The following is a 24163-nucleotide window of genomic DNA, read 5'->3' as shown; positions in this document are numbered from 1 at the left end:
GCGGTGCACACAACAACGCAATATGTATCACGCCTGTGGAAGTCTGAAAGAGAGGCCCAAAGATTGTTTCCATCTGTGTTGAGGAGAAATTCCTGATCATTGTCATGGTGTTCGGTGGATCTCGCAGTTATTTATCACTGGAAATTGAAACCTAAATTCGGGAAATGACGAGTACCCGTTGCAAAGAATGGATTCCATGCACTCTGCCTGCTCCGAGCTTCGAATGTTCAGATCAAGTGGAAGATATGGAACCAACGTTTGATATAGAGTTAGTTTAGGACTATTCTTATTGAACATAGTAAACCAATGCTGCGCTCCTAAAAATAACGTTTCAACCATGACTAAGTGATACAGAGCGCCAGATCAGTACTAATTACTATAGATTCACATTTCCTTCGTGTTTGGGATCACTAATTGCGTTATTATTATTACTGGACGTCCGTTTTTTGTTGATTTAAGGTGCACACACTTTCCTGCTTGTCGAAGCTCGATATAACAACCCTCTTCGTCCCATCAAAAAGAGGACGTTATATCGAAAGGAAAAAATACATGATAGTCGTGATATGAAAACGTTTGGAACTTATCCTACTGGTCGTTGTAATGGAATGCTCGCTATAACATGGGGTCGTTATAACGAGCGTCAACTGTATTTCGCACAGGATTAACTCTTGATGAAAAAACACCATGAATTTTCCTAAATATTTCATTCACCTCAGTCAACCCTGAATTTTCCCCTAAAAATTTGTATTTCCCTCTCCCTCCAACTTGATTTTTCCCCTCCGTTAACGATGAAATTTTCAATCCGTTCAACCGAATTTTCCTCCTCAAAATCTGTAGTTCCCTTTCATAGAACGAATTTTCTCCTTCATCAACCTCAAATCCTACGCTAAAAGAATTCGTATTTTCCCTTCGTTCATCCGAAATTTCTCCCTCAAAATTTATATTTTCCTTCTGTTCATCCTGAATTTTTCTTTCAAAATTTGTATTTTCTGTCTGTCCACCCAAACTTTTTCTCTTCGTCAACTCCGAAAATTTAACTCACTATTTGCATCTTCTCTCTCCATCAACCATGAACCGTGAATTTTAATCCCTTAAAAAGTTGTAGAGTTTCTACGCCAGTCCTCCCCCCCCCCCCCACAACCACGAATTTCCTCTGAAATCTTATAGCTCTCTCCCTCGCAGAACCGTAAACGTTCAAGAGTAAACACTACGAAAACATGACTACAGCATAAAGCTAACCTATCGAAAGAACAGTAGACAGAGCCCATGAGTAAACCAACAGATAATAGCAGCAAGGACTACCTATTATTTTTCTTAGCTCAGCGCACAGAAACGAAATAGCGGGTAATCAAGTTCCACTAAGGTAAAGACAACATCTGCTGATATCTTAACAGAAGAGTTAACTATATCTGAATTCGGTATCAGATAAAAAGAGGGAGGAAAAGGAAATATATACCACATCACACAGGAAAACAACTCCACCACAATCTGCTTCACTTTGCGTGATTCATTGGCAGGCTATCGATCCCGAGTCTCTCTCTCTCTCTCCCAAGAGGCAGGCAAGAGTGCATCTTTCTTATAGCATCAAGAAGCACTCTGGAGACGTTGGACAACTTCCACCATCCATCAAGGAGGGAAAACCCCTCAGGAAAGCATTCCTGGGAAAGAAGCCTTTTCTGCCCCAATCTTTTTCTGTCTGCGGAATTTTTTTATTTTTTATTATTGCTCAACCCTTCTTATTTCTTCCACTTATGTTGTTTTCTACTTAAGCCGTACATTCGGGTAATCGCACAAACGAACAAACATCATCACTTATCTCCCCCTACTTCGATGATTATAACGATGGAGTAGGAATAAATGATTTTATTTCTTACGGTCGTCCGGAAGTGGTGGCCAAGCATACACTTTTTTGGTGTTTTCAAACTTTTCTGACAAGGAAAGGGTCCAAAGGTGACGTCTTCAAAAAAGTTTCGACAAAAGTTAACACTGATTCTACTAATTCAAATATGCACAGAAATATACGAAAAATTCGCTAAATTTTATGGGTCGCTCAAAAAGATATTGTAACTATTAAAATTTTTACGCCAATAAAGGCCAAGAATGAATTTAAAAATCCCGCAACCCTAGAATGATGTCATTCATTCAAACAACACATAATAAGGCAGAGCACAGAAAAAGAAAGAGAAAAAAGAAGGAAGGAGAAAATTAGAGAGAGAGAGAGAGAGAGCTATATACAGAGTGTTTTTAAAGAAAGTGAAAACAAGTTTTTCATAGATATCGCTAAGCAGTGCAAGAGGCGATGAGTAGCTAACTGTTGTCATTTTTAATCATTTTTCCCCTTCTTTAATAATTGCACTCTAAAGCTATTTTTATTTATTTATTTTTGTTATTCTGTATTTCCAGGTGAGATGAATGTAATTATATAAATTTTTTCCGCATGTTTTGGAGGACGACACCTGGGGTCCCTTTCCTTGTGAGTAACATGGTGTAGTCCGACTGAGCTGAGACTGGAAGGAAGTAATTCCTCTATGGTAGTGTTTCTCAACCGCCGAGCCGTGGCCCAGTACCAGGCTCTAGCACTGGTCACACAGGGCCGAGGGTGATTCGCAGTTTCATTTTTCCTCATTAATTTCTCGTTAGTTGTGTGTATGACCAGACCTTTTACTTACGCAAAAGAGATTTACCGGGTGCTAGGTTTCCAAATGTTGAGAATCACTGTTCTATGGGAATTAAATAATGGGTTCTACATAACTAACCGTACATGTGCCCCACAATCTCTCCCTGAGGAATTTTCCAGTGAATCGGCGCAATGGAATGCGTCAAGTATATGTTGTGTACCTATCGTGAAGATGATTGTTGAGAAATGCGTGTCATGTGCTCGAGAAGTGCCGCCGCCGCCACTGGTCTTCCGAAATTTTGAAGCAACAAGAGTCGGCACGCTACCGCCTGAACGCGATTCGCAATTGGAAGACCAAGTAGAACCAGGAAGAACAAGTAGCAGTAATAGTTCTATGATGATCTTGATTTCCACGTTTTTAACAAGATAATAAGTTTTAACAAGGTACGTCACCGCACAGCAAATGGGCTTTGCACACACACACAGTCCAGAAATTTCCTCATGCAGCACAATCCCCAGGCTCTATCGCGAGAAACAACGTAAGTCCTTCGGGAGGGATCCGGGCATGTCCTTGAAGTAGTATGAAAATCATATCGCAAAAGGCTCAAAAAGAATCCATGGGAAACAATAGGACGTTCAATGAATGTTTTTCAGTGCCCGCAAAATAAAAACAAACTGCGGGAATCTACCTGTCACCACAAGATCAGAAGGGGTACCTTCAGATCACATTTCGTATCTCATCTAAATAATAAATACCACGTGGACAACTGAATACATAGCATGTTACGGTGGTCCCTCATTCAGAGATCACCACGACCACTAGATTAAGGTATAAGCATGGAAAATCAAGATCACAAGTTCAGAACATGATACCACGTCCATTTTATCCAAGTTATAAATTTCGTCGTTTGAGATGGATTCTTTCATGGCATGGATGCTAAGTATAAAAGAAAACCACGCGACAGATGCAGACTACAATAAGCACAGCCCTAAACGCTCGAAACGATTCTACAATCACTAAAATTATCTCCACATGAGCAATTTTCTAGCACACGTCCTATGAAAATGAAACCATGTTCACAACCTGGAAACAACAAACTAAGAAAAGATGCATTCTCAAAAGAATGTAACTTCATTATCATCACACAAGCGAATACGATGTTCAAAACAACAACAAAATGAAGTAACTTACGGCTCTCCTGAAGAAAAAAGAGCCTGTGGTCGTCTAATGATAATAATAAGATGATGATGAATAAGCAACAGCGATAGCCTACGCTTTTTGTGGCTCCTCTCCTGCTATTCTTGTCCTTGTCACTCCATGGGGAAGCCTAAAAAAGATATTAAAAGTATAAATAAGAGCAAAAGTGGAACAACTCACGTATTAATTATCGTCTTTTTTTTTTTTCGTAACACGGTCATCAATGGGTAATAACAAAGGAAGAAGAAGATTACAACAAAATTGTATAGAAGTCTTGACAGATCACAAATCATACAACACTTTTTCAATGGAGTAATAAAAAGAAGCCTCGAGAATCCAACGATTGTCAAATTTATATAAATAGTTAATTTTCTATTTTCAATTCTAAGATCGCCATAGTGGATGGAACCCCACAAAGGACCGCAAAGAACTCATATAAGACCATATACAGTCCAATCCCGTTTTAACGAACGCCAAGAGACCGGAAGAATCACTTCGTTATAACGAAATTTCTTTATAAAGGAATTCCAGGTTACCTAGCGTTGTTCCTATGTAACTTATTTGAAGGATTAGAAAAGTGTTCGTTAAAACGAGATTTTCGCTATAATGGTATTCGTTAAAACGGGATTCGACTGTATTGGGGCTTCATTTACAAATGACTGCAAATTATAGTCTCTATTACTATTCACGATGAAGTTAATGCATCAATGAAAAAAAAAAATACTTGGTCTGTGATTCAAAAAATGGATACACAACAGTACAATTCAATTAATTGAATTGCAAATTATAAACTGAATATATGTGTAGTAAAATACATCTAATAAATAAAAGAGCTACTGCTGAAGAAAAAAAATCAATAATGTGTGAAAGCCTAGATATCATATAGGCCTGCTGAAAAGACCTTACAGTCCCTTGGGGTTACATAGTGTATGTAGTATATGAGTGTATATTGTGCCCTTGTGTATATTATGTTTGAATTTGTATATTACATGTATATTTGTATTTTTGTATCTGGTGATAAATAAAAATAAAAAGTTCGGAAAGGGCTCATCTCCGAAAACCACCTATTTTACGACACAAAAAAATAAATGTCTGTTACACTGTTCGAACTTATTTGAGCAGCATTCCCCGCCGCTGTGGTGGTTGAGTGGTCATAGTGACGGACTCTCATCGCGACCGGCGCCACAGTGGTGGTCGGCTGAAGTTGGTTTTCTGTGGTTCATACTTCGAGGCGCGAGTGCGAGCCGATCTCCCCATTAAAAAGTCTCGCCATAGAGATCAACAGGCCAATATAACGGTAAAAATATTCAGCCATTACACTTCACTCATAGTTCGTAAAATAGATGGCAGCACGATAACAAGTATATTACACAGAAACAAACTTCACGTTTAGGTTCACAACACGTACGCACACGGTTCAACGTGTACAAATTCGTTAGAAGTTCCGAAGAGGAATATGGACGAGGTGTGTGTGTGTGGTTTAATAGTAGTATCCTTCCACCATACAAGATCCAAGGCAGCGAAACTCAAATCTCCTTCACATTTGACTACCCCACATCTATCATTGTGGGGGAGGGGGGTATATCGAGCCTATAATTCACATATGAAATAGTTTCATTCTATCAAAATACGTACCAATGTGTGTCATAGCATATAAAAGCCCCCATAAAATTAAAAAAAAACTACGCACAGAGATTCTCATTTCTTTCAGGGAAAAAATAATAATCCCCCCTCAAAGAATTTTATGGAGTGGCAAAAAAAATTGCATAGAAGTTTTTTTTTTTAGGAAAATTTTTTCCCTGCATTTTTTTCCCTTACATAGTACATATTTGAAGCAGTCTCTCTGGGGTTCCGAGATTGTATAATGTATAGAGGGAAAAAAATGTAATGATACCGAGAGAAGATTTCCAAAAAAAAAAAAATCCATGGGAAAAAAAACAGAAAAAAGAAATCGTGGAAAAAAAGCTGGAAAAAGAATAAAATATATTCGTACGATGCGGAAAAAGTATAACTAAAGCCCTAGTGGCAAAAGAGTCAATAAAAACTATTTGTGTTGGGAAAATAGAACCGCGAAAATTATTTTTTAGAAACTTTTATGGAAAGAGAAGAAAAAAATATGGAGATGAGTTGGGACGGAATAAAGAAACGAAGGATTCGGCAATAACAGGAGAAAAATACATATTTTCTTAACATATTCCGGAACTTGCTAAAAAGTTTCATCTTCCCTTCGTTTGTCAACACAATACGTTCAGAATAAAAGCGAAAGCAAATAATGATGGTGTGCAAAAGAAGAAGCAGAAAAATGTGTGATTATTAGGGCTGGGAATCGATTAAAATTTTTAACTGGTTAATCAAGAAATTTTAATCGATAAATCGAATATTCTTAAATGCTATTCATGCATAGCAAACGTAGCGTTGGTAACTATGTAATATCAATATATATGCTATATAAATATATTCTATTCATTTTATGCATGTCCACTGAATGAATGTAAAAAAAAATATAGAAATATATTAAGAAATAAAAGCTGCCCGCTTGAAGCTATTTTAATATCGTCCCCCTTATGCCAGAAACATGAATGTGCAAATTTCTAGAACTTAAAACCGACTTTTTGAAGGTTTTCTCTACCCATGTTACTCTTACGAAAGTTGTTCTTCTAAAATGTTTTGTAAGATGTGTTTCAATAAGGGGATACACATTTGAGCGTTTCTGGCAAAACTTAGGGAAAAAAATGATCCAACCAGCTGATAAACCCAAAAGTGAAAATTTCCCTCTGGTATAAAAGGGACGATATGCTGAACACGCTTGTCATACCCTGGAATTTCTTAACTTGGATCTTGTCCCTTTTTTTAATCAGTAATTTTAGAAATCGTCACTGGTTTTCGTTGCATCGACTTGTGTCTCCTCATGTATAAAAATTTGATCAAAATACTGATTCAAATATTTTTAAATACGGTCACTTATCTGAAATGTTTTGTATAGGAACATAATTTAAGACATTTTTGATCGGTTTACACAAATAAATATTGTTAAATTACAACTTTTAATAAAAATTTTGATCGGATTGATCGAGTTGATTAACTCAATCAAAATTTTTAAATGCAGTTAACAACTGATCGATTAACCGACCCGATTAATCGGACCAGCGCTACTAATTATAAATGAATGTCAAGGAAATGGTCCCATAGTGACTTTTTCAAAAAGTTTAAAAAAACCAACAACTGATTCTACTCAGACAAATATGCACAAAAATATTTAAAAAATCCTGCCGAATTATTTTCAATTCAATTCAATTTATTTCCGTACATGAAAATATTACAGTGCATTTATAGAACATGTATGATTATTGATAAAGGTGAGCATTGAACAATATAACAGAAAAACTGTACATGTACAGTCGAACCAAGAAGAAAAGGGCATAGAAATGCCCTGACGAGCTCCGCGGCTGATTAGAAGGGTTGGCAAAAACAATCAGTAAAACAAAATGAAAAAGTCGGAAAAAAAAACATAGATTGATGCTATTATAATGAGGAAAAAGAAGGAAACATACTACATCTCTCTGATGGCTGTTGTGTTAAATAGATTTTCAGACGGATCTTAAACATGCGTAGGCTATTGATTTCTCTTAAAGCGGCAAGTAGCATATTCCAGCATCGTGGACCCGTAGTATTTGTATTGTTGAAAAGCATATTAGTGCGAGCCGCAGTGGGGTAAAGTACATTACGACTACGGGTATTATATTCATGGTTAATCGAAGTCAGTTGTATAATATCTGAGAACATGTGTAGTTTTATTGCCTTGAACATAAAAATTGAAAAAAGATAATCGTGGAGTATATGAACAGGAAGGATCTCGGAGTAGTATGGGGCCGTTCAAGTATTACGTAAGGAAATTTTTAGCCATTTTGACCCCCCCCCCCCGTCAGCAAAAGTCAGCAAAACGCTGACCTCTCCCCCCCCCCCCTTGTCAGCAAAATTTCGTTATCAGCTCTGCCCCTCCGAATCCTAACCCATATTTTCATAAAGGGTGGTTGATGACATAAGCATTATCCAAACCTTCCCCCCACCCTTCCCCTTGTCATCAAAAGTCAGCAAATCGGAACCCCCCCCCCCATCGATGATGACGTAATACTTGAACGGCCCCTATGGGAGGGGGAATGATGAAAAGATTATTATAGGTTACTCAAAAAAAAGTGTGAATATTAATATTTTCAACGCCAATAGAGGCCAAGAATGAATTTGAAAATCCTGCAACCCTAGCGTGTTAAAGTTACGTCATTCAAACAACAAATGATCAACTACAGCACATACAAAGAAAAAAGAGCGATAACTAGTTTCTCTAGAACAGAAAAATGGTACAGCAGCGGTTCTCTCTCTCTCTCAACCTTTTTTAACTCGCGCGCGGAGCCCTTTTAAGTAAAAAAATTCTATGGCGGAGCCCCGTAGGCCAATTTTTTAATTATTCATCAAAGTTACAGATTTACTTTACTATTTGAAAATATTTATAATTATTTTTTTTTAATTTTCCTGGAGCGACCGCGGAGCCCCAGTTGAGAACCGCTGCGGTAGAGAAAAGAAAGTGAAAAGAAGTTTTTTGTAGATACCGCCGAGAAAAGCGCAAGAGGCAATGTGTTGCCAACTGTATCATTTTTTATAACTTTTACGGCTTTAATAATTGCGTTTTGCCGCTATTTTTTTTTTATTTTTATGTTTCTGGGTGAATAAATGTACTTGAAATTTTTCATAATTTTTTGAGAACGACAACTTCGGACCCTTTACTTTATAGGCCACTCATCGCTTTCCGTCTACTATGAGGGTGCCCAACCCCCCCCCCTTTTTTCAAATATTAAATATAAATTCCTCCAAGGAGAAAAAAACGGCCAATGTTAGCATTATACAATTGTATTGTCCCCTCCGTAACGAACATTATATTAGGAGGTCGTTATATCGAACATTTTAAATAAATCATTAAGTTTAGCTTCTCCGGAATATTCTGTATTGTATTGATGGAATTTTTAAAAATTCTTTCATTCTATTACAGTACTGCAATAAAAATTTGCCAAAAAAAACCCACGCACAATTTAAGCACCTAATACAACAGATAGTGTGCATTTCTTTAAGGAAAAAACCTAAAGGGGGGGGGGGGGGGACCAAGGCGAGTTCGGTCGTTGTAATGGATTGAATGAAATTCACCAGTCGTTGTATTTGATAAAAATTAGCATGATGGAAATCGGGGAATATTTGGGACGCATCGTATAAGTCGTTATAATGGAATGGTTGTTATAACGGACGGTAGTTATAACGATCGTCGAATGTAATAATTTTCTAAAAATACCATTCGCAAAGATCTTATACCAAAAGCGTAGCGAGAGGGTCCGGGTGGGGCGAGATGCCCCAAGGCTATATAGTAAGGGCTGCTTGATCTCTTTGATGTTGCGCTTGCCGCCTTGGCTCAGTCACGACCACCTAGATAACCTAGGTATGTTATCTAGGTGGTCGTGGCTCAGTACGCGTGATCTCGCGAGATGCTGTGGTGTGTGACGTCACGGCCCTGCTCCTTTTTTTTCTCGCAGAGGGAATTAGCTTACAAAAACGTACTGCGTTGAAGAGGTTTATTTTAAATTTTAGTTGCCTATTTTCACTGTTTTGAGTGATTCATGGTGTTGTTTTAGTGTCACTGGTGTGCGCGGTTGGTATTTTTATCATATTTTCTTTTCGTGATTCTTGTGTAAATCAGTGATTAACAAATATGATTTGTGCGATGGCAACGTGCAAGAACGGTTCTCGGAAGACTACGAAACTTGGGATTCGAGTCTCTCATCGTTCTTTTCCCAAAGCCCCAGCAACTTGCAAAATATGGATGTCCGAATGTAAGAGGCTCGATCGAGCAAATTGCAAATACGCTTATATTTGCTTTTCGTGTTTTTCTGTAGCAGTTGTATTGGTAATAATGAAATCCAAGACCTTTGAAAGCTGCATCTAACTCAAATGAAAAAAAAAAGTAATTAAAAATTATTAGAAAGTTCAAAAGATAATTGAAATTATCCGTCTCGAGTTGGCTTCCAATTGACCCAGTAAAAGGTCACTAAAGTAAGAGATTCACCTGAAATGGATCCGAGAAAAATATTCTTGGTGGAAGTTACCTCATAAGCAAATGCAAAACTTCTTATTCTAAATGTACAAATGGCTGAACGAAATACGCGAATAAATAAACAAATACTAATAAGGAAAACAATTGAAAAGATCATTTTGGGAAGAATTCAAGAACATTGGCAGTAAGCAGTATAGCGATTGGTAGGATTAACAAGGTGGCAAAGCGGAAGCACTCGGTTCTGCAGGGGAATGACGTCACGCATGACGTCAGCTGGTACCGACTCCAGCGCCTCATAACACAGCCCTTGGCATATGGCTCTGCCGGTGCCCCCTATCAGAAATGTTATAAAATGACCGATTTTAAAGAAATAACATGGCTAAATCTAGTCTCTCCCCCAAATACTTCGAAATTAATTTCTGGCTGCGGGTCTGTCTGATACGTATATAACGTAAATACCTTAAAACTGAAACATATCAAAGATATTCTTACTAGAATTTCGCGTGATCGAATTCCACCGGAAATGAAATTCAATTTAAAAGAAATTTTGATTTTACAAAATGCGTACGTAAAATAAACATTTCATAGAGTCTATGGCAAACTACGAAGATGGAAGAGGACCGATACGAAATATTCGGTACTAATTTATTCGCCTTCGTGATTCCAAAAAAAAGAAGAAAAAAACCACGTTGGATTTTCTCAGAGCTCCTTCCAAAAAAAATGGAAGAATTGGCAGACATTCAAGATACAATTCCTAAAAAAAAGTCAAATCATAACGTTATGTAATTCGCATAACAAGAGAACGTCTTTCTGTTTTAAAATTTTTTTTTTTTCCTTTTAGAGAGGAAACATCAATTTACATTTAAATACCTTCTTCCATCATTTAGCATTAAAAACAGTGATTTCAATGTGATTCTCAAGTGCGAAATAAAACAAATACTGCATAAAAATTCAGAATTCGACTAATAAAGAGTGTCGAGCAAGAATCCGAGCAATCGATGCTTTTTCTCGTCGAATGTTAAAGAACAAAAAAGAAATTTTCTTAATAAAAGAAGAAGTCAGAAAAAAAGGCATAAAACATGACATGAATTTTTCACGTCCTTCTTTTAGCTCGGATTGCATTTGAATTGCTAATTTCCTATTCTCAAGTCCCTTCCGATTTTAAAGCAGGTTTTCTTCCTTCCGTTTCTTGCTTTTGTTCTTACGCACATTATCCGACAAGGAATCGGATTAACAACGCAAACAAGTTTCACAAAAATGTGTTTCCGTACATACCATCGTAAAAAGTGTAATGTTACGTAACGTTTTAACATAAAATTACTGGAGTAACCAACTGAATAATACACGGGAATATTACCCATTTCGTTTCATCTCTGAAGCCTCTGAGCATGTGACGGATCATGTTAAAAGTTTAATTTCAGTGTTCCGAAACAGACGCGTTTTCAGTAGTTATGGACGATCGAAAGAAGTTGCGCAGAGGTTAGCGCACTCGATCGGATGGCGAAGGGACGATGTTTGGATTCTCAAAAGAGGCTTTTAAATTTTCTTTTGGATATGTACATATATCCCTGTGTATGTGTGTGTGTGTGTGTGTGTGTGTGTGTGTGTATAGAACAGGAAATAAGAGAGATAAGAATCATCTCGGACACCCGGGTTGGAGCTCTCTCAGCCCTACCCTTGCGGAAGGGGGTGCGCATGACGGTGCCGTTTCCACACTATATATCCTCAGAAAAATGATGTTTTGGGGGGCGTACTTAGCTGGAAGCAAGAACATACGTATTTACTTGGGTAAAAATTAAGGTATTTCCACATTTCGTTATGTAGACCTAGACGAGTGTTTGACATCATAAAGGGCAATAGAAAATTCATTTTGACGTCGAAAATATAATCTCCTCTATTGGCATGAGGCTTAGAGGCATGCCTGGGTTAAGATGGTCATATTTCCATGCAGGGCCATTGTAGCAGCATCAGACCCCCCCCCCCCCCCAACTGGCTCGGAATACCTATATACCTACTGACATACTGTTTCCGAAAAAAAAAATAGTATCAGATCTCATTCACGGGGCCTTCTACGAGCTCAAGGCACCGGGCTGTGTTCGGATGAGGTCCATGCGTTAAGACAGCCCTTGTTCTATGGACAGTTCAGCTTCATTCTGAAAATGGTCACTTTTCCGCCCACCACATTTCACGTACAACCTTCATTTATTTATACTGTATCTGAATTTTTCTTCACAGCTCTTTGTGGCCTCCTCAACAGCCAGTGATGGCTCTTCCTCAACTTGATTTTCCCCATGACCCCCCCCCCCCCCGCGGGAATATCTCAGGACCGTAAGGGGGAAGACATATGGCCCTAGTTTGAGAAACACTGCCTTAACCCATTTGCATCATAAGCGAATATATGCAAGGAATTTCGCTGGCCATCATCACCAAAGCGCATATATGCGCGCTAGTTTTTTATGCATAAGAACAAAACACTAGAGTACTATCATACTGTATAAAACTATTAAATTTAATTTTTCATATTATTTTCAATGTATATCTTCATTGAACTAAGCAAAATTATTAATTCTTTGTGTACGCCATTTTGTTTTCCGCTTTTTTTTTCATTTTGAAATGTTTCTAACTTTATACAATAAAAAAATTTTGTTGATATGGGCCAATTTCCCACTTTTTCGAATGATGCAAATGGCTTAAGCCACTGAGCACCTTTGGCTAGATGTGTGCCCTTCACCCTGCCTGTACACACATCGCAATCGAAGCAAATTTTCACAGAGCTAATGTTAAAAATAGTTCCATACAATAAAACGTCCGAAATCCTTACCCTTTCCTTTTTTCAATAAAATACTTGACCGCTGACAGCCTATCTTTATCTAACGCCATCTACAGAATGAGATGACAGAAAGACCTTAAGACTAGCTGCTTTCCCGTCGGGCTAGCTATCATGTTCTCCTCAGACTTATGCCCCGTAAAAACAAAACAAAAAACTCAGACGACGAAAAGTCCACTTTAAATAGAGAAGAAAGATGTGTCAAGAAGTTTTTATTTTTATGGTCCTGCGTCTTCCCGCCATGACATTTCCGCGCACGCAATTTACCGCTGCGTACTTTTTTTTTATTACTGTTTTCATAGCCCCCGACTGACAATTCCGGTCTTTTTGGCTGTTTCCCTTCAGCAGCAGTAAATCTATCTTTTATTTTTAGCTCTTTTTTTTTTTCCATTTTTCGATGGCGAAACTGGTTCTCTTTCTATCTCTATACGACACTGACGAGGCGGGGGATGAGAAGAAGTGCAATTCGATTTTTATGGCCTCGAAGCCAGAGCATCAATCGAAAAAGGTGGTGGTCAATAAATTGAAACGACACAGAAGAATCCCATCTAATAGAACTTGATAATAGAGTGCTGTGAGTGAAAGAGAAGGAGAAATGTGGCTCACATCCGGCAAAGTTACCGAAGAAAAGAAAAAAATATATAATAATGGTCATATAGGCTAGAAAAAAAAAAAATAAAAGCTACTGACAGACAAATAAAGCATAGGGCAGACGCTGCAGCAAAAAGTTTGCCATGAAAAAAGTCCCTGCTTTGAAAGAATTACAGAAATCTCGTATAAACAGCATTTTTTGATGAAAGTTCAGAAATTCTTGAATTACAACAGCAGGGCCTGACAAATCCTAGGCGCCAGGTCGTCACCGAGACGGGAAAATCGGTATCGGAGCCTATAAAAGGTTCTATGTGTCAAGAAGTTTTTATTTTTATGGTCTTGCGTCTTCCCGCCATGACATATGATTATAAAAAAGTTTGTTATGTTATATGTATGGTGTGATAAGTAGATTAGAGTCTGAGGATATTGCAAAATTTTGGGAATTTATGTAAGCGTTTCTACCAACATGGGTAAGGTGGCAAGTTGTGTGAATTCCGGGAAAAAAAGGATTATTTTGGTTTTCCTTGAAAATAAACATACTTGGTCGTCGTCGTTCCCACCCGAAACTGTTCCCGGAAAAATCTGTTTAAGGTATCCGACTACGTTTAAAACGTCATTTTGGAAGAAAATATGGATATTTTTTTTTATTTTTTATAAAAGCCCTATTTGTTGTGATTCCAAAACGGGCCTTGTTTTGTTTATATGATGCTTAGAATCAAAGTTACGTTCACTTTAGTGTTGCATTTTTATATACAAGTAATACGCGAATAAAGACTTTAAACGTGTTTTGCGAAGAATGCTATTTTTGACATTTTACTTGACTTTGTGACATGATTTGTAAAAATTGATGCATTGCATCCTTACGAAATTTTAATGTGATATTTTGCTATATATTGTAGAGGTTATGAACCAAAATCTAAGGTCTATCACATATATTTTTTGAATTACGGTGTTTTAAAGACAAAATGTAGGATGAAATTTCAAAAAATTCACACGTAAACATATTTTGGTGTAACTTACGAACATATCATGCAATCCTTTGAATATTGGTTCATAACCTGCAACATTACTAGCTAAATGCACTGTGAAAATCTCAAAGCATTTCATTAATAAAAGTTTTTGCAATCGTGTTTCGAATATCACACGAATTTTGAGTAAAATTTGACATAAAAACGATTTTTTCATACAAAATGTCATAGATAGACTAAAATTTGTCACTGTTTTCACCATTTCGAGACACTTTCTATCAAAAAATATTATTAAAGTTCACTCCAGTACCATTTTAAAGAAAAGTGACAAGAAAGGTAGTTGGATACCTTAATAATTTCCCTGACGAAAACTCCTGAAGAAAGACATAAACCAGGAGTTCTCAAACTGAGCGCCACCAACCTTCGTCAGACAATAATTCCTAATGTTTCTCGAGTTTCAGTTTTTTCCCTTCAAAGAATTTTTCCCCATGACTTTATCAAATATTTGCAAATTTCACTGATATCTCTGTCTCCAAATATGCTACAAAAAAACCCTGACTTTTTTAGGGTCTATTTTTCTGACTTGATTTTCTCTTGTTTTTCAGGTGGCTGAGAACCACCTTGTTAAAGATTTGGCTAGTGTGCGATTAATATTAATATTATTGTGGTTTTTAGGGGTGCGGGAGAGAATTTTTGGGGGTGCGAGACGGGGAAAAAAACTACAAAATGTTGACTGATTATTCAGGGAAATGAAAATGATGATAAAAATTGAGTTTTTCCATTCCTAAAAAAATATGAATCATACCAATATTTTGACGCCTCATCTTCTGACTTTTGAACGAATACGAATTTTGCGCTGTAGAAGTCTCTTTTTGGATTAGCGATCGTACCTGTTTTCCATTTCGGTTGAGAAAAAAACACCATTATTTACCTAAACTATTTCGTGATTTGTTTACATTGGTACCTCGTGTTATTAGCATGTTGTGCTTAGATTTGATACTGTCGTGTAGACACGACTCAGAGAAAACATCAAAAAATTCAGTCAAGTGTCAAAGAAACATTAATTTATAGTTCAGAGGTCCTCGACCTTTTCCCAGTCGCTAGCACTGCCTTTATCCATCATCAAAAGAATATCACTCTTACGCAAGCTTAACATACGAATGCCTGAAATGACGATGATTTCAATCTTTGAATGCAATTCCTCCATGGTGTTTAATTGGAACGTTGATCAAGTGCTCGCGAGAACGAAATCGGACACTCTGGGTACTTCATGGAGCACCGTGGGGCTGTGAGAAACGGGTTGAAGATGCCTGTTATAGATAGATAGAACCGCTCGCGATCTCGGGCTGATGCAAAGCAACTTACTTCCGTTACCTCAAAAGAGGCAGGGTTGTGTAGGAAAAATTAGCAAAGATTAATAGTAGTGGCCCCCTTTGCCCCGTGCTCGCAAGTATCAAATCCCTCGCGCCAGTCTCCCTATGAAGACAGCTATCAAGTCGATGTAACGTACAAGTCATTTGACTAAAAATGGATACCTGAACCCAATGACCCGGGAGAAAAATTGCACGTGCGCTCAGTTTGGGATTTCAAAAGAACTGAGGAGAAGACTTGTGGGGCAAGTAAGAAGATGAAGTTAGCATGTGAGGTGGAAGATTCGAATGATCTAAATACACAATGTATACAAAATATATACAACGCCTCCACTGTGACGGAAACGAAGAGACAAAGCCTCCATCCACAGTGCTGAGCAGTTTTGCTTCCCTTTCTTTTTACAGAATATGCAATATACACACGCACATATGAAAACACACAGAGCCTACACTGCGACGGGAATAATCAAACAGAGCCTCCGTTCAAAGTGCTGGGCATTCACATTTGAATTCACAGATGCCTGTTATAGATGTTGCGGCTGGAATCAATAAGTGAAGAACTGTTTTCAATGAATTTTTATTACAAATCTCAAAAAAAATATTTATAAAAAAAATAGTGTTTTTAGTTTCGTTTTTGAATTTGCAAAAAGAATGAAGTCGAAAATTAAATGTTAGTTATAATCGAAAAGACATTAGACAATAATAATTAATTGTAATATTAATAAAAGAATTCATAGATATTAATTATTTTATAATTAATGTAATCAATTACAGAAAATAAAACTGAATTCAAATAGAAAATATATTATCAACGGGGTGCGGGAAGGTAAGTCGCATTGCCCTGGGGATGCGGGAAGGAAGAAAGGTTTGGAACCACTGGTTTAAGAAATCCACACATAACTCTCTCTACCCCTCAAGATGATCGCCATAGATGCGGATGGTGCGTCAGGAAGGCCGGGATTACACTATAAAAGTTTGATAAAAGAAGTTTTACAAAACTTAAAAAAGCAACCAATAAGCCTATTGGCTACATTCGCTCGAATGTAACCGATGCGCTTATTAGTTGCATTTTGCAAGTTTTGGAAAAGAACTCTTCTAAAACTTTTATACTGTAATCCCGGATGCAATGAATTTTCTGTACACAAATTTGAGGAATGAGTGGTCAATAAAATTATACAGTAGAATGTGAGAAGGCATCAAAACCACAAATCCACCTCTGCCTAGAGATCGAGGGATTGTGACGGAGAGTGAAGGACTAGATCAGTGTGAGATCAAAAGAATGATCAAAAGAGTCTGGAGGACCAAAATAGAGTGCAAGTATATGTGAATGACCAAAAGAGTGGCCCGGACAGTAAGAGACTGGAGAAGTGGCCAACAAAGCGTGTGAGCATGGGAGTGACAAGAAGAGAGACAGACCTAGAGAGTGTGCAAGCACGAGAGTGAGCAAAAGAGAGGCCCCGAAAAGTGAGTGACCAAAAAAAGGCCCTATATAGTGTGCGATCATGGGAAAGACCAAAAGAAGAGAGAGAGATCTCTAGAGAGTGTAAGCGTAGGAATGACCAAAAGAGAGCCTTAGAGAATGTGAAAGCATGGGAGTGACCAAAGGAGCGACATAGAGGATGTGAAAGCAAGTGAACGCCCAAAAGATTGATTTAGATAGAGGCATGGTGGCGGCTAAGAGCTATATCCCAGGGCGCAAGTTCGAGGGATTAGTGGTCAAGAAAATTCGACTGGAGTGGGTAAAGGGTGTAAAAATTCGTACAGCCCATGAGCGGCAAAATCATAAACCTGCCTCTGATCATATTTACTCACACATATTTCGCAACATTACTACCATTCATTCCTCAAGTAGACATGATTGCATAGATTAAAAATAGTAACTAGATTACTCAATTCTTTCTTTGTAAGAAAAATGCGTGTATGGACTGGGAATCCATTATATAAATGGAAAAATATCACTCTAAAAAAAAGGGAGGCGAATATAATAAAGGAAGGTCACTTCGTTCCTCTTTTTGGTGGCGAAGTTTTCTCAAGAAACTCCCACGTTTATGATGAGATGAACACAAAAAAGGTTCTGTCTATGTAAGGGGCAGACAGAGCGAACCGAGTCTTGACATCTCTAAGAAGAAAAATAAAAACTGGTCCAATGCAGGTAAACCAGTTATTCCTCCTATTTTCTCTTTTGTTCCGTATTATAACATGGCCTAATGGTGAAACAATACCTTAAAATACAACAGCCGAGCGCGTGGGTTGAAGGGCGCAGAAAATAAAAAATACAATGGATGACAGGCCCTAGCTTTTTTTTTTACGCAAGCGGATAAAAGCCGGTATATTATATAGGGATACGCGTATCACACTCTCTGCTGCCTGGAAGGTTCAAACTTGTTACCACGTTTCTTTCTTTATGCTCTTCATCGGGTTACTCCATGGAAATTTGAACAGGTGTTCAAGGGTGAGTTCGGTAGCAACGACTCACTCACTACTTACTTGAGATCACTTTAGCACTTGATTCTTAGTAGATATTATTTCGGGGTTTTCAAACCTTGTTGCTCTTGCGGTTCCCTTGAGTATCCAAACCCTTCACGCCTCCCACCTCCAAAACAGAAAAGTGCAGCAATTAATAGTTCAAGACTATGGTCACCATACGACTTTGATTCCCACAATGTCACTCTCCCCCTTCTGGAATCCCGCCATGGATTCGTGCCTGCGCGAACGAAAACAAAACGAAAACAAACAAAACAAACGAAAACAAACTCAAAACAAAACGAATATGTATGGAATTGTGATCTCTTTAGATTTTTCTCATTTCTGTGTGTACGGCGCGGTAAATATAAACATACCAAATTCGATTTAACAATACAATCGGCCCCGCTAAATCGGATAACGGATATCCCGCTTCAACGGATAAAATCTTCTGACAACAAAATTTCTCCCATTATACAGACAATGTTAAAGTTTCCCGCTTAATTGAATATTACGATTTGCAAGTCAACTGTTAATACACATCAACCACTATATAAACATAATGTTTTTACTGTATGAAACATTTGGAATTGATGGAAAATATTTTACCAAGTTCAGGGCAGCAACTAAGGGAATGCCGGCGGTCCTGGTGCCCCAGACTAGAGAGGGCGCAAATTTCACTCTTTAACCTCCCTTCCAACATTATAAGGGGGCGTCAAAATGCGTACTTGACCAAGCATCTAGTTACGGCCCTGACTAAGTTAAGATAAATACATTTGAGAGTATGTACTGGCCTCCAAGCATTCAAGTTCACTCAATACGTACATTTAATCATTTTATTTTTTTCTGTCGAGCCAATAGAGGGCGCTAACTTTCCTAATGAAAAGTACCCCGCATAAACGTATATTGTGTGCTGGAATCGTTGATATACAATCGGCTCCGCTCAATGGGAGAGGCAAGGACAGCTGAACAGCATCATGGGGGGAGGGGGGGGGGCAGACAAAGTTGTGCTTTGGGGCCCTCTACCTGCCTGTAGACATAGACTATCAATTATTTATATAGACAGGCAGAGATGTCGCTGTACTTTAATTTACCTGGGTCAAGGAACAAACGGTATTCAAAAAATCTTGAGTGAAAGTGGCTGAAAATCCCTCTTGAGTGAAAGTGGGTCCCTCTCGAAAAAAATCATCTTGAAAAAAAGAATGCCCCCCCCCCCACCCTTAATTCATTGGTATCTGTATGAATTTTTCGCAGCATGCCCCAGGTCTTTGATCACCTGCTTATATTTCTTCGTTGAGACCGAGCGGCGGGCCATGTTTTGGGTAGGAGAAGGAGGTATCTCTGTGAATCAAATAAATAATTCATTTCTAAAAACATGTTCTATCCAAAGGTTCATTTACTTCCATTGTCTACTAGTAGGAAGAGCCTCTGAGAATCGAACAAGTCGAATTTAACACATGTAATAAATATAAAACAAATATACAGTCGATCCCGCTTATAACGTTCCCATTTACAACGTTTTTCCACTTAGTACATCTTCTGGTTTAAATTTAAAGCAAATTAGATTCTCTCTCTCACTTATCTTCCGATTCCCTATTCATATAAATCCTCGCGAAGCGATTTCCTGGTAGAATGACTTTATTTTCCCTCCCTGTTGGTCCACCACTCTGATCTATCGCCATTTAACTGCCACATATTTTCACACCTAAATATGGGAGCTATGCCAGATTTGTGTCGGTGAAACTCAAGTGTGTTTGTGTGTGTGCGCCCAGCATTCAGCGTGTTTTGTCTTCAGTAGGTGGTGCCATCTGTCTACAGCCGCAACTCCTACTTTCTCAAATGGGGCAAGCATACATTTTGGCACCCCGTGTAATGTAGAAGAAGCAGTTATAAAGGGTGAATTCTCGGCGTCCCCTCTAGTCCAGATCCTGGGGGGCCACTATGCCCGCCCGCTCTGCCGCCCCCCCCCCCCCCAGTTGCGGCCTGCATCTATACTCCAACTTGGTAATGCATGGATTTGAAATTCAATGAATACACATTTGTGTTGTAGATCTGTATGATTTTCATGACGACCAGAGTTTTTTTCAAAGAAATAGCCGACTCAAAATTGGAAAAAAACCTTAGAAAATCGTATATTTAGCCGATTACCACTGCGCAATCGTGGGTTCCAAACCCGGATTTTCACCAAAGGCAAAATGGGGGGACGCCCCAAGAAAATTTAAAATATTTTTGTAGAAAATTAAAATATTGGAGAAAATGGTCTTTTATACTATTTTAATTTAAAATTTTTGAGCGTTAATGATCAACAATTTCTATGGAAGAAATCCTTCTGCCCCTCCAAAAGCCGATTCTGCGTACACACCAGCGGTTTTCGCGATGCGAAACGACGACTACAACATAGCAGCTGGATGACGAAACTGCAGATATATTCAAGGTAGAGTTTTTACATATTCGTTTTTTTTTCCTGAACGATCTCGGAAAATGTTTTACACTCTGAGTTCCAAATCCTTTACGATTTTTCAAAAAATACGCATTCGCAATCTTGTAAGAACAAGGCGAATTTGTACCACCGTGAATTGTACCACACTAATGACAAGTTTAATAATAAATACGTACTATAAAGATATTGGGATGAATCGAGAAGCTATCCATACTTAGATAAGTTAACTTTTTATGGGCAGTATATATTAGTATTTTATCATAGTCATTGATTTTTTATTGCTCCACTGGGTTGCTGTATTTTTTGGTATAGTTTTGATATATATTCGACAACTATATTTTTAAGGGCATCTTTTTTCAATTCAGCCACCTCGTTGGGCATTTTGTCTGTTGTGGCCTATGTATTTGCATTTGTATTAATACAGTGAAACCCCTCTTAAGGGTCACCCCTTCTTTTCCTGTCAAATAATAATTAAGTTTAATTTTAGAAGCTTCAATAAGAACCCCTTATTTAAGGACGAATATTTTTTTCCCGCCTGTGTCCCCTGAAAAGGGGTTATACTGTACTTAAAAAGAAACACATCCGTAAATCCTGAATCAAGAGCATCAACATTATTCGATGAAGGAAGGAAGCATCTGAGAAAAGCACACAAGCACACACTTCCAATTATCAAACCCTTGTTCAAACAGAAAAAGAAATGTCACTAAAACAATGCCATAAAACAACGACCTTGCTTGTCCCGAAAACCCCCTCGAGCACCAGACAAGCATAATAATGAGCCGCCATTCTTATGATCTTCAAAAGGACTAATTTTCATTGCCTTTTGTGTGTGTACAACCCCATCATGATGACGTACTTGAAAAGAGGAAGAGTAAAATAAGAAAACAGGAAGACTTCTCTCAAAAACAGATGACATCTTTTTCCCTAAACAAACACAAAAATTCAAAGAAAGGGACAATTTTTTTTTTCATCATGGAGGATAATAAGTCATACAAAAGCATCAGTTATTAGGGAATTTGAAAGCAATTTTGTTAGTCCTGTGTTCGCGACACTTTTTATGCATCGTCTACAGTATTTTGGAGCAAAACCTCGACAAAGGATCCACGTGACGTTACCGTATGTCCCGACCAATTTAATTATTTTCAACCCGTTGCATACGAAAATACAGTAGATAGATGAACTGTCCAAAATGGGATCCCGAAAATTCGCTTCCGACATTTCGCCCCCACGAAGCTTCGTCTCCTACATTCCACTTCCAGAAGGTTTCGCCCCGGACGGGGCCAAGTGAGCGGATGAGCAACCGTATGAGTGAGTAAATGGCCGCATAATTGACCGTATGATTAACCGAGTGGGTGAGTAACTGTATGAGTGACCGGGTGGGTGGGTAAACGTATGAGTGGGTGATCGTGTGAATGGTTGAGTAACTCTATGAGTGACTGAGTGGGTCAGTAATCGTAAAAGTGACTGCTTGAGGGGGTGAGTAGTCGTATGAGTGACTGCTTGGGGGGTGAGTAATCGTATGAGTGACTGACTGCTTGAGGGGGTGAGTAACAGTATCAGTGATAGAGTGAGTGATGAGTGATCGCATTAGTGATAGAGTGAGTGATGAGTGATCGCATTAGTGACCATATGAGCCTGTGAGTGATCGCATTAGTGACCATATGAGCCTGTGAGTGATCGCATTAGTGACCATATGAGCCTGTGAGTGATCGCATTAGTGACCATATGAGCCTGTGAGTGATCGCATTAGTGACCATATGAGCCTGTGAGTGATCGCATTAGTGACCATGTGAATTATCAACAGGGGGGATGTTAGTTCAGGTGCCCAATAACTATCGAAAGGTTTTTTTCCGTTTTTGGTGCACCGAATAAGATGCCATTAAGAATATTTCATATCTTCATAAAGGGTGGTTGATGACGCAAGCATCATCCAAACTCCCTCCCCCTTTTCATCAAAAGTCAGCAAATCGGAAACTCTCCCCCCCCCCATCGATGCTGACGCAACATTTGAATGACCCCTCTAAACACTTTAAACGGGAAATATTAATGAGAATTATATATTAGAGCTGAGTCCACGAAAAAACGTCGTACTAAGCGGAAAAACATTATAAGTGGGAACGTTATAAGCGGGATCGACTGTATATGTTTAGGGGAATTTGGATTGGATTTTACGAGACCTATTCACGACAGTCTGCATAAATAAATGCAGGCGTCTATTCCGGAGCAAAACTCGACAAAGGATCCACAGGGCGCCACGGTAGGGACAGATGTTCCTAAACTGATTTGATTATTTTCAACCGGCTGCATATAAAAAACCAGTAGATGCAGTCCAAAGATAGATAGACGTGTTGCATCAACACACGGGTGGAGAATCTCTTTTTATGGCTGCAAACGTTTGGTAGGATCCGATTTAATCCGTCACGGGATCATGGGAAATATATAATGCTGCGAGAGAGAATATATACGGCGGCTTTGAATCATTCGGTCGTCCGTGCGTATAACTGAATTCACCGTAACAATTTCTCTATGGGATAAGTCAGCTCATCTCTATTCATAAACTGTTTTTTTTTCTTTCAAAAGAGAGGGTGGACGAAGAAGAATACAAGTACGGTATTAAATCTAACGGGGATCAGTTCAAGGATTGCATAGCTTTCCGGTCCGAAAACCACGTTGCCAACATTTTTTTACGTAATATTTCAGGCCCTGGTGCCACAAATGTGTGGGTTGCTTTTTCTAAATCTTAGGTAAATGAGCCCTGATTTAAAGGTTTGCGAAAGTTTTGAGTTAGACTATGGTGATACGAGCTTTGGGTAGCTTTCATCAGAGGGCAGCACTTGAATGTGAGCTTTCGGGTGATTTTTAAGATTGTTTCCCCAGAGAGAAAGTGCCTGCAGGTAAAATGTGATTTATTACATAAAGTTTAGCAATAAAATTGTGGGAAAAATCGTAAGTGAAAATGAATATACCCTGCATCATCTTGGCTGAAAAAATTTGAACTAAATGAGTTATTTCTTTACAAAAAAAATTTTTTAAGAGAAAAATATTTGATGACATTTATATTTTTAATGCATTTTTTTTAGTATCAAAAATGCAAAATGAATGCTCGGGTGTCTGAAAGGGTTATGAATCAGCGGCGTTCCTTGACGGTTTGCTTTTCTGATTTCAGGACTATAGATCAATAGATATCCTGCGATCCTCAAACGATGTCACGAATAGTCTTGGGCGCTGCTAACTCATGGGCGCTTTTGACAGTTTCACGCCAATCCACAGCCTCTAAAAGCTGCAGAAGTTTAATTATCTATGTATGGAGTAACTTTGAGCATTGATTCTCAACCTGGAGCCATATAGACCCTTGCAGTCCTGAGGAAACTACTGCCCTAGAGGAAACCCTAGAAAGAAGGGTTTCCTATATCACAACGTTTCTCAACCTATGGTCCGCAGGAAGACTTGATGATTCGATTCTCACTGAATGAAAAATTGTTCAATTGTTGTAATTGGTATTAATAATATTCATATCGGTTCAAATAAAAATTACTTAGGTTCACCATACCTCCTCATTGAAGAAAATACGAAAAACTGCGATCCCAAATACGGGATA

At 38.3% G+C, this 24163-nt stretch overlaps 1 protein-coding gene across 1 annotated transcript in view; it reads right to left on the bottom strand.

Annotated features, from left to right (window-relative positions):
- Positions 1-24163, bottom strand: part of LOC149071111 (neuroglian-like) — a 195844-nt gene that overhangs the window by 145445 nt on the left and 26236 nt on the right. Inside the window, exon 2 of the mRNA XM_089248261.1 lies at positions 3810-3945. The gene's annotated coding sequence lies outside the window, so the exon portion shown is untranslated. The remainder of the gene's footprint in view (positions 1-3809; positions 3946-24163) is intronic.

This window comes from Pholcus phalangioides, unplaced genomic scaffold (genome assembly GCF_987345545.1).
Source record: "Pholcus phalangioides strain wild (caught in Gottingen) unplaced genomic scaffold, Ppha-v1.0 ptg000019l_1, whole genome shotgun sequence".
Lineage (NCBI taxonomy): Eukaryota > Metazoa > Arthropoda > Arachnida > Araneae > Pholcidae > Pholcus > Pholcus phalangioides.
Note: the sequence above shows the minus strand (reverse complement) of the source record. Positions and strands in the feature narration are given on the sequence as shown.